This window comes from Temnothorax americanus, unplaced genomic scaffold, assembly GCF_048541705.1.
Source record: "Temnothorax americanus isolate GAGA-0224 unplaced genomic scaffold, ASM4854170v1 Scaffold199, whole genome shotgun sequence".
Classification (NCBI taxonomy): Eukaryota; Metazoa; Arthropoda; class Insecta; order Hymenoptera; family Formicidae; genus Temnothorax; species Temnothorax americanus.
In genome coordinates, this window is record NW_027509337.1 from 37,347 (window position 1) to 50,250 (window position 12,904).

Sequence of the window (12,904 nt, forward strand, 5' to 3'; positions counted from 1 at the left end):
GGCGTATGCCGAATCCTTTGTCGCGCGCGTATTCTCGCCAACGCTCGGTCCGAAATTGACTTCCGTTGTCTGTGAGGATGGTACGCGGTATGCCGATATTCGCGATAAATCCGCTTTCCAATGCGTTTATGATCGTGTCCAATTTCTGGTCCTTCATCGGGTACAACTTGACATATTTGGAAAACTGATCCATAAGAACCAGTATGAATCTATAACCGTTGGTGGTTACGGGCCAAGGACCAAAAATGTCCATCGATACGGTGTCTCCCGGCGCTTCCGGTAACACGTAATATTCGCTTCCTACGCTGGGTCGCGTGTAGTATTTCGTGGCTTGGCAGATTTCGCACGACGCCACTACGTCACGCGCTACTCGTGCTAAATTCGCGCTGTCGAAGTATCGTTTGAGAAAGTCCAACACTTTGTCGGTACCGAAATGTATTAGTAATTTGTGTGCCTCGCGCGTTATTTTCCAAACAATTTTCCGCGGTAATGCCACCCTGTCGCCGCCCGGACATTTTACCCGCAAAATGCCGTCGCGTTCGTACACCGCGTTTGGATCTCGTTGCGCTTTCTCGTTTAACGATTCATCGGCTCGTTGCGCGTCGCGTATCACGCCCAGCCATCGCGCTGTATCCATACCTTCTTGTTCGTCGCGTATCACGGCGATTCTCTTTACCTCCTCTTTCGCGTTGTCGTTCGTCTGACTGCGTCTTGACAATGCGTCTGCAATTTCGTTGTCTTTACCCGGTATATGGATAATCTCTAAGTCGAACTCTTGGAGGAAAGTAAACCATCTCGCGATACGGGCGTTGTTTTGCACGCATGTGCTCAGGAATTTCAACGCCTGATGATCCGTGTGTATTTTCACGTGCCTGCCTAACAGTAAAGTGTGCCATTTTCGCAAGGCCCACACCATCGCTAAGCACTCGAGTTCCGTGATCGTATAATTTAATTTGGCCCCCTTCAAGCTCCTACTCGCGTAACCGATTGTCTGTTTGATCTCTTCCGCGTCAGGTTGATACTGATACAAACGCGCTCCTAAACCTGACCTAGCCGCGTCTACATATATGCCGTATTTCGCATTTGGTTGAAATAAATAGAGATCCGGTGCTTCGCGAAAAGCTTGCTTAATGTCGTTGAACGCTCGTTGACGCTCGCTCGTCCAGAGAAACTTTTCTCCCTTTCGCAACAATTCCTCTAACGGTTTCGTCATTCTCGCGAGGTTCTTGACGAATCTCCGATCCCAATTGATTAATCCCAGGAACGATTGTACCTGTCTCTTGTTGATCGGTCGTTCGAAGTTCGCAATCGCTATGCGCGTTTCCTCGTTTATCTCGGCTTTGATCTGATTGAACGTGTGTCCGAGGAACTTGATTTCTTCCCGTAGGAATTCGCATTTGTCTCGGTTCAATTTGAAACCATATTTCTCCAACTGTGTGAGTACCCAATCGATATGCATCATGTGTTCCTCCAGCGTGTCCGACGCTATCAACACGTCGTCCAGATATGTCAGTAGAAATTCTTGATTTCCCAACGCTTCGTTCATGGCTCTGGTGAACGATGCTCCTGCGGTTTTCAGGCCGAATGGCATTCTTTGGAAAACATACGTCTGGCCGTCAAATAGAAATCCCGTGTACTTCATGGATTCCGCGGTGAGCGGTATCTGCCAGAACGCATTGCTCACGTCGAGGGTCGTAAAGTACCGTTTCCGGCCAATTCTACGAAAAACCTCCTCGATCGTCGGTGGCTGAGCGTGATCGTTCGCCATGTATCTGTTTGCTTCACGCGCGTCCAAACACAATCGTATCGTGCCGTTCTTTTTGATCACGACCACTAATGGATTCACATACTGGGTCGCTTGTTTCCTCACGATTCCCTGCCGTTCCAAATCCTTGATGTATTCCCTCACTCGCTGCATGTGTATTTCGGGAATCGGGTATGTCTTGCGTTTGTACGGCTTCGTAATGTTCATCTCTATTTCGTGTTTGTAATGCTTGACACATCCTATCTCGCCGTTGAACAACGTCGCGTGTTTATCTAGGATTCGTTGCAGTTGCCGGTCAGCCTCGTCTCGCGTTATTATGCTTATTCTGCCCGCTGGTTGTAACGATCGTCGAAATTTTATGTCGATCGTATCGTCACACGCCATTGTCAGTCGGTATTTCAGCAGAAAGTCAATGCCCAACACGATCTCGTAGGCTAACTTTTCTACCACGTAAAATTCGTGTGTGTACTGTTCGCCTTTGTACGTAAACATCACCCTGGCCTTCGTTGTTATCGCTGAACCACGTTCCGTAAAAGCTCCTCGTAACGTGAACCTTTTGACTCCTATCGTTTCCATCTTTTCACCCGCGTCGCACAATTGTTGATAGAACGCCTCGGTCATCGCTGTGACCTGCGAACCCGTATCAATCAGCGCTCGCGTGGTACATTTGCCAAATTTCATCGTAATCATCGGGACATCCGCCAATTGCAATTTTTTCTCCTGCTCTCGCTCGATCTCCTTATCGAGGTCTTCGATGATTTCCCGAGTCCTTATTATATTGATCGGTTGCTCCTCGTCGCTGTTATTCAACTCCGTATCGGCACGTTCCGTTGCCACCGTTACGGTGTGGATTCCCATTGCTGTGTTTGTCAATATGGCGGTATCGCTTGTTTCGGCTTGGCCCGTGCTCACGTTTGCTTGGTCATTGTTGATGTTTTCGATCTTGCCCGTGTTTACGTTCGGTTCGTCAATGTTTTTGTTGTCGCTTTGGGCCGTGTTTACCTTTGGCTCGACAATGTTTACGTTTCCGAGCTGGCCCGTGTTTACGTTTGGTTCATCGGTGTTGACGTTTTCGATCTGGCCCGTGTTTACGTTTGGCTCGACATTGTTGACGTTTTCGTTTTGGACGGTGTTTACGCTCTCACTAACTCTTGTTATCGCGCAACACTCCGCGTTCTCCGCCTCGTCGTACGATGTTTGGCTCGTTTCTGTATCACCGTCGCTATCGTTATTTTCTTCGGTCGTCTTGTTTTCGTGATTCGCGGCCGTTATCGCCGCCATCTTTCTGCCTCCGCGATTCTTCGTCGCGTCTTCGCGTCGATTTCCACCGCTTGCCGCCGGTCTTACATAACGTTTGCCGTCGCGCGTTGTTGTTTCGCGTTCTTTCGTGTAGCGCGTCACCTTTGGCTTGGCCGCACTATCGTCACTATCGGGCAATTCTATTATGTCGACCTCATCGTCCTTTCGTCCCGCGCGTCTCGTTTCGGGCGCCTCGGTCTTCCGCCAGGCTGGCGATTTGTTGTACGACGCTTTGCTCCGCGAGTTCGTCGTGTCGCGCCTTTCGGAATTGTTTTGACGTCCGTACGCCCTACGCTCGCTCGACGCGCCTGCCTGCTGTCGTTTCGTCGCGTCTTGTTTCGCGTACGCCGATCCACGCGTCGCTTCCGCGCGTAATCGGCGCGTTTCTCGCTCATTTTCGAGCGTATCCAGCATCGATATCATTTCGTTTACCGTTCTCACCACGCTCGGTCTCAACTCGCGCGCCACATTTTCGTCGAAATGCTCGCGCGCGGTTTGCACGATCTCCTCGTCGCTCATCGGCGGTGTGAGGGTTTTCGCCTGCCTGGCCACCGTCAACGCGTATTCCGCCATCGTGCCGTCCTGCGTCGGTTTATAACGTCCGAAATATACCTGCTGTCTAAATCGCATTTGGGCCTGCGTGCCCCAGAATTGTTGCACGAACAAACGCTTCAGCTCGCGTATGTGGTCGGTCAACTGTAGCTCGTACCACTGGCTTGCCGACCCCTTCATACAACGTCCGAAATAATACGCCTGATCGTCTTCCGGTACACCTTCGTAAATCGCTAATTTCTCAAATTTTTCGAGAAACCTCATCGGGTTTTGTTTATCCGCTTTTCCCGTGTATTTTAACTCGTCGAACGGATTTCGGATCCATCCGCCGCGTGGTAATCGCGCTTGTAACGGTATTAAGGCTAATTTGCGTCGTTGATCCGGTTCGTCGTCGTAGACACATGAGTTCAATTTTCTCTCGGCGTTTCCATCTCTCACCGATTGCTCGTGCTCGCTACGATCGTCGTCGACGAATGGTCGAACCTCTTCGGCCTGTCGCCTATCTGTCCGCATACGCACGAGTTGTTCCGTCATAATTTCGATTCGCTCGCGAAATTCCTGATTCTGTCGAATTATCTCGCGTATATCGATATTTTCGTCGCGATCTCGACTGTAATTCAACGCTTGGTTGGCATTCGCCGCGTCTGCCGCGTTGCGCGCCAGATCGTTTTGCTGTTGCTGCGTCTGATTTTCATTATTCTGCTGAGTATTTTCCATCGCACTTTGAGTATTTCTACGTCGTCGCACGTTCGGTTGCAGACCTGCCTGTCTTTCTGGCGGTAATGGTCCTTGCGATCTCGTGTGGTGGGCGGTTATTGGCGAACGTAACAAATTCGGCATAACCCCCACTAACTGTCTGTTCGTTTGCTACGCTAGCTACGCCGGTTTTCTTCCTCACGCTCGTTTTCGACGTTACGGAACGCTCGTATGACCCTATCAACGCGTTTGTTTACGATCGCGTGCGCGTATTCGCGCTGCGACGTCGCGTTCCTTTGGCACACGTTGTCACAACGTTCCGCTTCGTTCGTTATTCCTGCGTTTTCAACCGCGTTACACTTCCACGTAGACTTACTTCGCTTCTTTTTTTACGTAATAAATTCACTTTCGTATACCGTATCTCCGCGTTTGCGAGGGATACTCGTATTTATCCTCTTGTTTATTTTACGCGTAGGTAAGCTATTCGCTTCCCCGTCGTGTTTCGCACGTTTTTCCTCACTATATTGTTTCTACTACGATATCTTCGCGATGCTATTTTCTCGATTCGCGTCAAACGCTCGTATTCCGATTTACGCGATTCTGTTTTCCGTCGTGTTGCGTACCTTGAAAGATTTACGCCACGACTTCGCGTCCTTACAGATACACGTTTTTACAGCGCTTGTCGTCACGCGTCTTTCTATTTCTGCCTTCGCCAATCGTATTTATTCTCATTTATTTGCAAAGCTTCTCGCCCCGTCTTATTTATTTTACGCACTTTTCGTGCTACTCGATCCACTTCGCCGCTTTACGCTTTTACGGTTCGCGCGAAACACTCGTACACCGTCTCACGCGATTCTGGTTTCTGTCGCATTGCGTACCATTATTGGTTTTTTACGCTGCGACTTCGCGTTCGTGCGGTTGCACGTTTTATTAGCGTTTCTCACGCGTGTCTCTTCCACTTGTGCTCGCGGTTACTCGAATCTTTATACTTTTCGTATAATTTTCCCGTTATGATCGCTTTTTCGTCTCCCACCGTTTTCGTCGCCTTCGCGCCGAATCACTTTTCGCCTTCGCCTTGTGAGGAGTCGCGTGAAACGTCGTACGGTGTTTAGGCGCGATTGTTTTCGTCGCGTTTTCCCGTTGGGGAATTACGATGTCGCGTCGTTCGACCGTACGTTGTCACACGTTTCTTTCCGCTACGCGTTGTCCTATATTCACTCGCGGCTTCAATGATCGGTCGCTATTTTCTTTGGCACACGGATTTCCGACGTTATTCGCAATCTCTCATCTAACGGTTGCGCTCTGTGTTCGCGATTAAGCGAAACATCGCCATTCTCACGTCATACGCAATCATACTCGCGTCCTGTCACGGTCGCCATGATTTGAGGCTTTGTCGCTTGTGTGTAAGTTCCGGACGCGTTTACGCCCGCCGTGTGTACCTAATGGTCGATTGCAAGCTCGAGGACCCGAGCGTCACGTACGATGCTCGAACAACAATGCCCGCGCGCACGCTTTCCACTCGCGATTCTACTGTGACCGAACGGAGGATCGTTATAATCACTCTTATGGATCGGCCCTATACTTCAAACGGTCGCCACTCGGTTTGACCTCATAACCCACCGAGAAGGATATGAAATGACCACCTACCGTCCCTGATTTCAGTGACTTCCCACTAATTCCTCTCCTTCTTTCTGTTTCAGGTTCTACTCGGACTCCGGGATCGTCGTGGGACTCACGCCTCTGCGTCGTGGACCGTCGTCGGGACTTCAGCTGTGCACCGCTGGATTCGTCGCCCCTGCTGGATCAGCACGCCTCTGGACTGCCTCAGGATCGCCGTTTGTCGGAGATTTAGGAACGCCAACAGGTAAGTATATTTGGGAATGGGTAAGTATGAATCTTTGAGGATTATTTTAGGTAGGATAGATGAATAATTATTACTCGCAGTTTACGAGAACAAATGTAATAGAATGTATATTCTTTGTTTCAGATACATGGATTGAAAAGGAAACCGCACTCGGTTTGTCGAAAAGAATTACGCTCCGCTACTCGTGTACGATGTCGCGTTGTCAAAAGCGCGTGTTCAATTCGGGATTACTTGTTATAAACGTTTATTACGCGCCGTGTATTGCGCGGGATCGCTCTTCGGTGCTCGGCTTAGTGTCTCGTTCGCGCGGCTATGTTCTTTTCCGCGCCCGCCTCTAGCTTACGTCCGTGCCGTGCCAACGCTCCCGAAGAACTCCTCGAGTCCACACCGATGCTGGGCTGCCCCGCCGCTGTGTCGCTTCCCCACTCCTGGCGTAAGTCGGGAACGACCGCCGTGGCTTACCATGCGTCGTCACGTGGCCCCTTTGTTCGCACCGTGACAAACAAGTTTTTGCTCGCGCTCTCATCCGCATTCCATCACGCAGGCCGCGCGATACCTTCGTACCCGCGGCACTCGCTCGCTTCTCGATACACCGAGCTCCGTCTGGACGCTTCTAGAACGTCGTTTCTAGATTCGTCGCGTTCCTTCCAGTCGGCACGCTCCTCCGCAAATCCCCGAGATACACAGTCGCCGCACAGCGGACGCTAGTGCTCGTCCCACATACGCTCGACGCCAAACACGCCACGTCACCGCCGGTCATCGCGCGCGCGGATAGACGCACTCGCCATTGCGTCCCTCGGTCAATTAACACTGTCAATCGCGCTCTAATTACGCCACGCCGGCGCCGCGTGGTCGGCGTAAACATACGCGCCGCTAACATAAACAACGAGCGTCGCTGTTAGGACATTGTTGACGTTTGGACAACGTAAACAACGCGCCTGCTTCCGACGTAAACAAACAAATCGCGAATGTAAACCACGCTCGTTGTTGACGCCCGGTTAATGTAAACATTGTGAACCTCGCGGATGTAAATATTGCGCGTGTCGCGAATATAATCATGGGGCGTTGTTGACGCATGGCCAACGTAAACAATGCGCACGCGGCGATGTAAACAAACGGAGTTGTTGACACTTGGACAACGCAAACAGTGCGTTCTTCGCGAATGTAAATATGGGGTGTCGTTGACGTTTGGCCAACGTAAACAACGCGCACGCGGTGTGGTAAACAAACGGAGTTGTTGACATTTCGTCAACGTAAACAATGCGTGCCACGCGCATGTAACTACGGAGTGTTGACACTTCGTCAACGTAAACAATGCGTACGCGGTGCCGTAATTGTCGACACTTCGTCAACGTAAACAATGCGCACGCGGTGCCGTAAACAAACGGAATTGTTGACACTTCGTCAACGTAAACAGTGCGTACCACGCGAATGTAAATACGGAGCGTTGTTGACGTTTGGCCAACGTAAACAATGCGCACGCGGTGTGGTAAACAAACGGAGTTGTTGACATCTCGTCAACGTAAACAGTGCGTACTACGCGAATGTAAATACGGAGTGTTGTTGACGCTTGGCCAATGTAAACAATGCACACGCGGTGATGTAAACAAACGGGGTTGTTGACATTTCGTCAACGTAAACAATGCGCATATCGCGAATATAACCAAAGGAGGTTGTTGACGCTTGGCCAACGTAAACAATATATGCGTAGCGCATGTAAATAAATGGCGTTGGTGGCTCTTGGCCACCGTAATAAACAAGTATCGCTCGGGAATATATACAACGCGGTGTCGGCTCCGCTTGACCATCGTAAACAAACTAAATTGTCACCCGGGAAGGTAACCAAAGCGGTGTTGGCTCCACCCGGCCAATGTAAATGAACAAAAGTGTCATCCGAGAATGTAAACAACTAAACGTAGTGTTACTCAGGAACACAAATGACACGGTTTTGGCTCCTCCTGACCAACGTAAACACACGCAGATGTCACTCGGGAGTGATAAACTAAGTGCTCGCTATTATGCGGCAAACGAACCAAAACAAACAATTTTACGCGCATTGCGCCTACAAAACAACGTACTTATAACGCGTACCGCGTTTTTTACCTTTTCGGCAGCAGAAGTTGCAACTATATATATATTTTTTTTTTTTGGCATTTTATCTTTTATGCTTAACCCTAGGCTTAATTACTAGCCTTACTAACTACTATGAACATATGATGATGGCGGGCCTATTGGCCTGCTCTGGCATTGCCATCACCCTCGCTGTCCTCCAACCCAGTTAGCGAGACGCGGGGCACGCGCTCGCTGTCACATCCACCGCTCGCTGTAGCCTCCGCCTGGTCCCGCTGCGTCCCAGCCGCCGACTGGTCCCCCGGGCTTACCGTGGCCGTAGCCGTCGGTCTCACTAGACATAATTTTCGTCCAATTTTTATTATGTCTAGACATAATTTTAATTTAGCGATTTTTATTATGTCATGATATAATTCTAATTCTGCCGCTAGGGAAATTTTAAGTCGATTCTTATGAATCAAGCTTGAATTCAATGTCTAGGGGTCCCAGGTTGCCGATGACGAGGTCCACATAGCGCGCTCTATAGTTTTCGGTGTCCAGGTGTATTAATACCTTGAATTCGATGGCCACGTGTTCCAAGTTGCCGATGACGAGGTCCACATAGTGCGCTTCGTAGTTTTCGGTGTCTACATGTATTAATACCTCGAATTCGATATCTACGTGTCCTACATTGGGTGCGTTCAGCCGATACTTTGCTAGCCTAGCAATCGTGAGCAGTCGCTCGTTTTCGCTCGTTTCCCCTCTTTTGACCTACTGGATTAAAAAGAGAGGAAACGAGCAAAAACGAGCGACTGCTCACGATTGCTAGGCTAGCGGAGTATCGGCTGAACGCACCCATTCAGATTTAAAGTAATTAATACACTTAAACACCAAAAACTAAGAAGCGCACTATGTGGACCTCGTCATCAGCAACCTGGGACACCTAGACATCAATTTCAAGGTATTAATACACGTAGACACCGAAAACTACGGAGCGCAATATGTGGACTTCGTCATCGGCAACCTGGGACACGTGGACATCGAATCCAAGGCATTAATACACGTGGACACCGAAAACTACGGAGCGCACTATGTGGACCTTGTCATCGGCAACCTGGGACACCTAGATATCGAATTCAACGTACGATTACACCTGGACACCGAAAACTATGAAGCGCATTATCTGGATCTCATCATCGGCAACCTGGGATACGTGAACATCGAATTCAAGGTATTAATACACGTAGACACCGAAAACTACGGAGCGCACTATGTGGACCTCGTCATCGGCAACCTGGGACACGTAGACATCGCATTCAACGTATTATTACACCTGGACTCCGAAAACTACGAAGCGCATTATGTGGACCTCGTCATCGGCAACCTGGGACACGTGGACATCGAATTCAAGGTATTAATACACGTAGACACCGAAAACTACGGAGCGCGATATCTGGACCTCGTCATCGGCAACCTGGGACACGTGGACATCGAATCCAAGGCATTAATACACGTGAACACCGAAAACTATGAAGCGCATTATCTGGATCCCGTCATTGGCAACCTGGGACACGTGGACATCGAATTCAAGATATTAATACACGTGTAGACACCGAAAACTACGGAGCGCACTATGTGGATTTCGTCATCGGCAACCTGGGACACGTAGACATCGAATTCAACGTATTATTACACCTGGACACCGAAAACTATAAAGCGCACTATCTGGACCTCGTCATCGGCAACCTGGGATACATAGACATCAAATTCAAGCTTGATTCATAAGAATCGACTTAAAAATTTCCTAGCGGCACTTTCTGCCAAGCGTAGAGAACCTTCTTTTCCGTTGACTCAATATTTATTATATATATATATACCTAATTTACCTAAATAGAAATCTTCCTCCTGACCGATAAGTCTATCGACCTAATTTCGAAATACGCGCGCGATATCGAAACTGGCGATACCTGCGCCGCCAGTGTCGAAAAAGTGAAAGTGACGTTTTCTGTTTGTTACATGTATGTTATAAAGAGCGGTCGACGTAGACGACGACGACGTATCTTAAAAATAAATTTTCGCATTTGGATTTTGCGTCGCAATATCTCCGCTCGTAGGGCACGTAGCGGAATATTATGAGAGAAACCCCCCCCTAATTGGACCCCAAGCTATCGATCAAGCCTACTTAGAACTTGATTCGTTCACTCGTTATCGAGATCTCAACATCTCGGGTACTCGCAACCCGTCGCGTCGCGTAAAAGAGTCACGATCGGTCTCGCTCCGCGTGTACTTGGCGCGAGACACTACCGTGTCTCTTGATTCACCGTGAACTGAAATTTGCGCAATCTCCATGGCTTCGCGATTATATAAAACTTAATACGAAATTTAGGACATTGGCCAAGAATGATTTCGAAAAAAATTTATACAAATTGATGAACAATGCAGTGTTTGGCAAAACCATGGAGAATGTGCGCAATCACGTTGACGTGCGCCTCGTGACTCATTGGGAGGGTAGATACGGCGCGGAGGCAATGATTGCGAAACCAAATTTCCATAGCCGAAGCGTCTTTTCGGAGAATTTAGTAGCAATAGAAATGCGAAAACTCGAGGTGAAGTTCGACAAAACAATCTATGTGGGTATGTGCATCCTCGATATATCCAAAACATGTTTGTACGAATTTCATCACGAGTACATGTTACCATTGTATCGCGACAAGTGTAAAGTCACGTACACCGATACTGACAGTCTCATTTATCACATCGAGTGTGACGATGTGTATGATATCATGAAGCGTCACATTCATTATAGATTTGACACTAGCGATTATGCGATTGATAATGCGTACGGTATCCCACTCGTCAATAAAAAAGTTCCGGGCTTAATGAAAGACAAAAATAACGGTGCGATAATGACCGAATTCGTCGGGCTTAGAGCAAAGATGTACGCCTTGCGAATGGACGGTAAGAAAGATACGAAAAAGGCTAAAAGTGTTAAGAGTAACGTCGTAGCCAGGTCGATAACGTTCGACGATTACACGCGGTGTCTGCGCGACGAAATTGAAATGACGCGACAGCAAACCTGCATAAGATAAAAAAAAACACGAGGTATACACCGTGTCTGAAACGAAAATAGCTCTAAGTCCGTACGACGATAAGCGATACATTATATCCGGTTCTACCGAAACGCTGCCATGGGGACATTATAAAATACCATTGTAAATATATTGTAAATATATTGTAAATACCGCTGTAAATATATTGTAAATACATTTAGATATTTAGGAAAATGAATGACTCATATGTATATATGTATATTTTTATACTGTAATAAATTTTTACAATACATTATTCTTGTGTATCCATGAATTGTGTGAATTATCAAATCCTAACCACTTTACATAAACCTCATTCCCTCTTTTGCGCAAAACTTTTTCAACGAGATACACGTCGGGATTAGCAACGCGATGTAACTCGTATTCGTAGAAGCCGCCGGCGACGGGTTTTTCGCAGGAATCTTCCAACAGATACGTCACAGGATTAGTTTTCTGCACTTTTACGATTCTAAACACCTCCGTGGTCCAATTTGGTGTGTATCCTTTTTCGAAGATTGTCTTGAATTTACTCACGCGTACCGAATCGCCCACTTTGAATCGCGCTGGAGCAGCGATCTTTACATGGCTGTACACCGTTGTTAGGAGCTTGTCGGCGATCGCGGGGGTAACATCGATGGATCGCATGCCGATAGTTCGATGCTTTCGCGCGTTGTAATCTGATACGAGACCTGGCAGCGAGTCGACCCATTTGTAATTTCCATTGCGCGTAAACATTTTCCACATGTCGTTCTTGAGCGTGCGATTGAATCGTTCGACGATCGATGCCTTCATTACGGAATATGTCGAATAGTGATTGATGTTATGTTTCTTCAAGAGTTTCTGCACGTTTGTGTTGTAAAATTCTTTTTCCTTGTCAGTCTGCAGATTTTTCGGACATCTGCCGCCGTCTCGAATTATTTTTGCAATCGCCGTGGTAACCTCGGGTCCGCTCTTGGTCTTGAGCGGTACGGCCCATGCGTGCTTGCTCAGCACGTCGATAATGGTGAGTATGTAGTGGTAGCCTCTGTTAAATCGCGTGTATGGTCGCATCTCGACCACATCCGCCTGCCACAGGTCATCGTATCCGCGTACTATGACGCGTCTTCGAGAAAAATTTCTTTTCGCAGGAGCGTGTAATTCTTCCACCAGCCGCCGTTTCTCAGCTGATTGCTTCTTACCAGCCATGACGATGACGCGCAACTGACACAGATATCAGATGTACGTTCTTATCTATTCGCGATGATTCGCAATTACATCTTGAATCATCTTTTGAAGTTCGTTTAGGGTAATTTGTCATCTTTCTCTCCATTTCATCCTGTCGATCTTCCAAAATTTGCACGCTTTGCTGCACATAGCGTTTGTTGGCTGCATCGCCATCATCTACGGGCGGCGCTATCCGTCGAATCTTGCGCGATTTTGCGTCAAAGTCGGTGGCGACCCTGCAAAGAGCGTTATCTCGCACGTAATTTCTGATTAATCCTCTCCATTGATAGTACGGTTCCGCACCGCCTCTTCCGAGCGATATACCAAACTTGTTGATCGGCATTTCGATGTTGATTGAATGACTCGCTGTCGCGCCACTTAATTTAT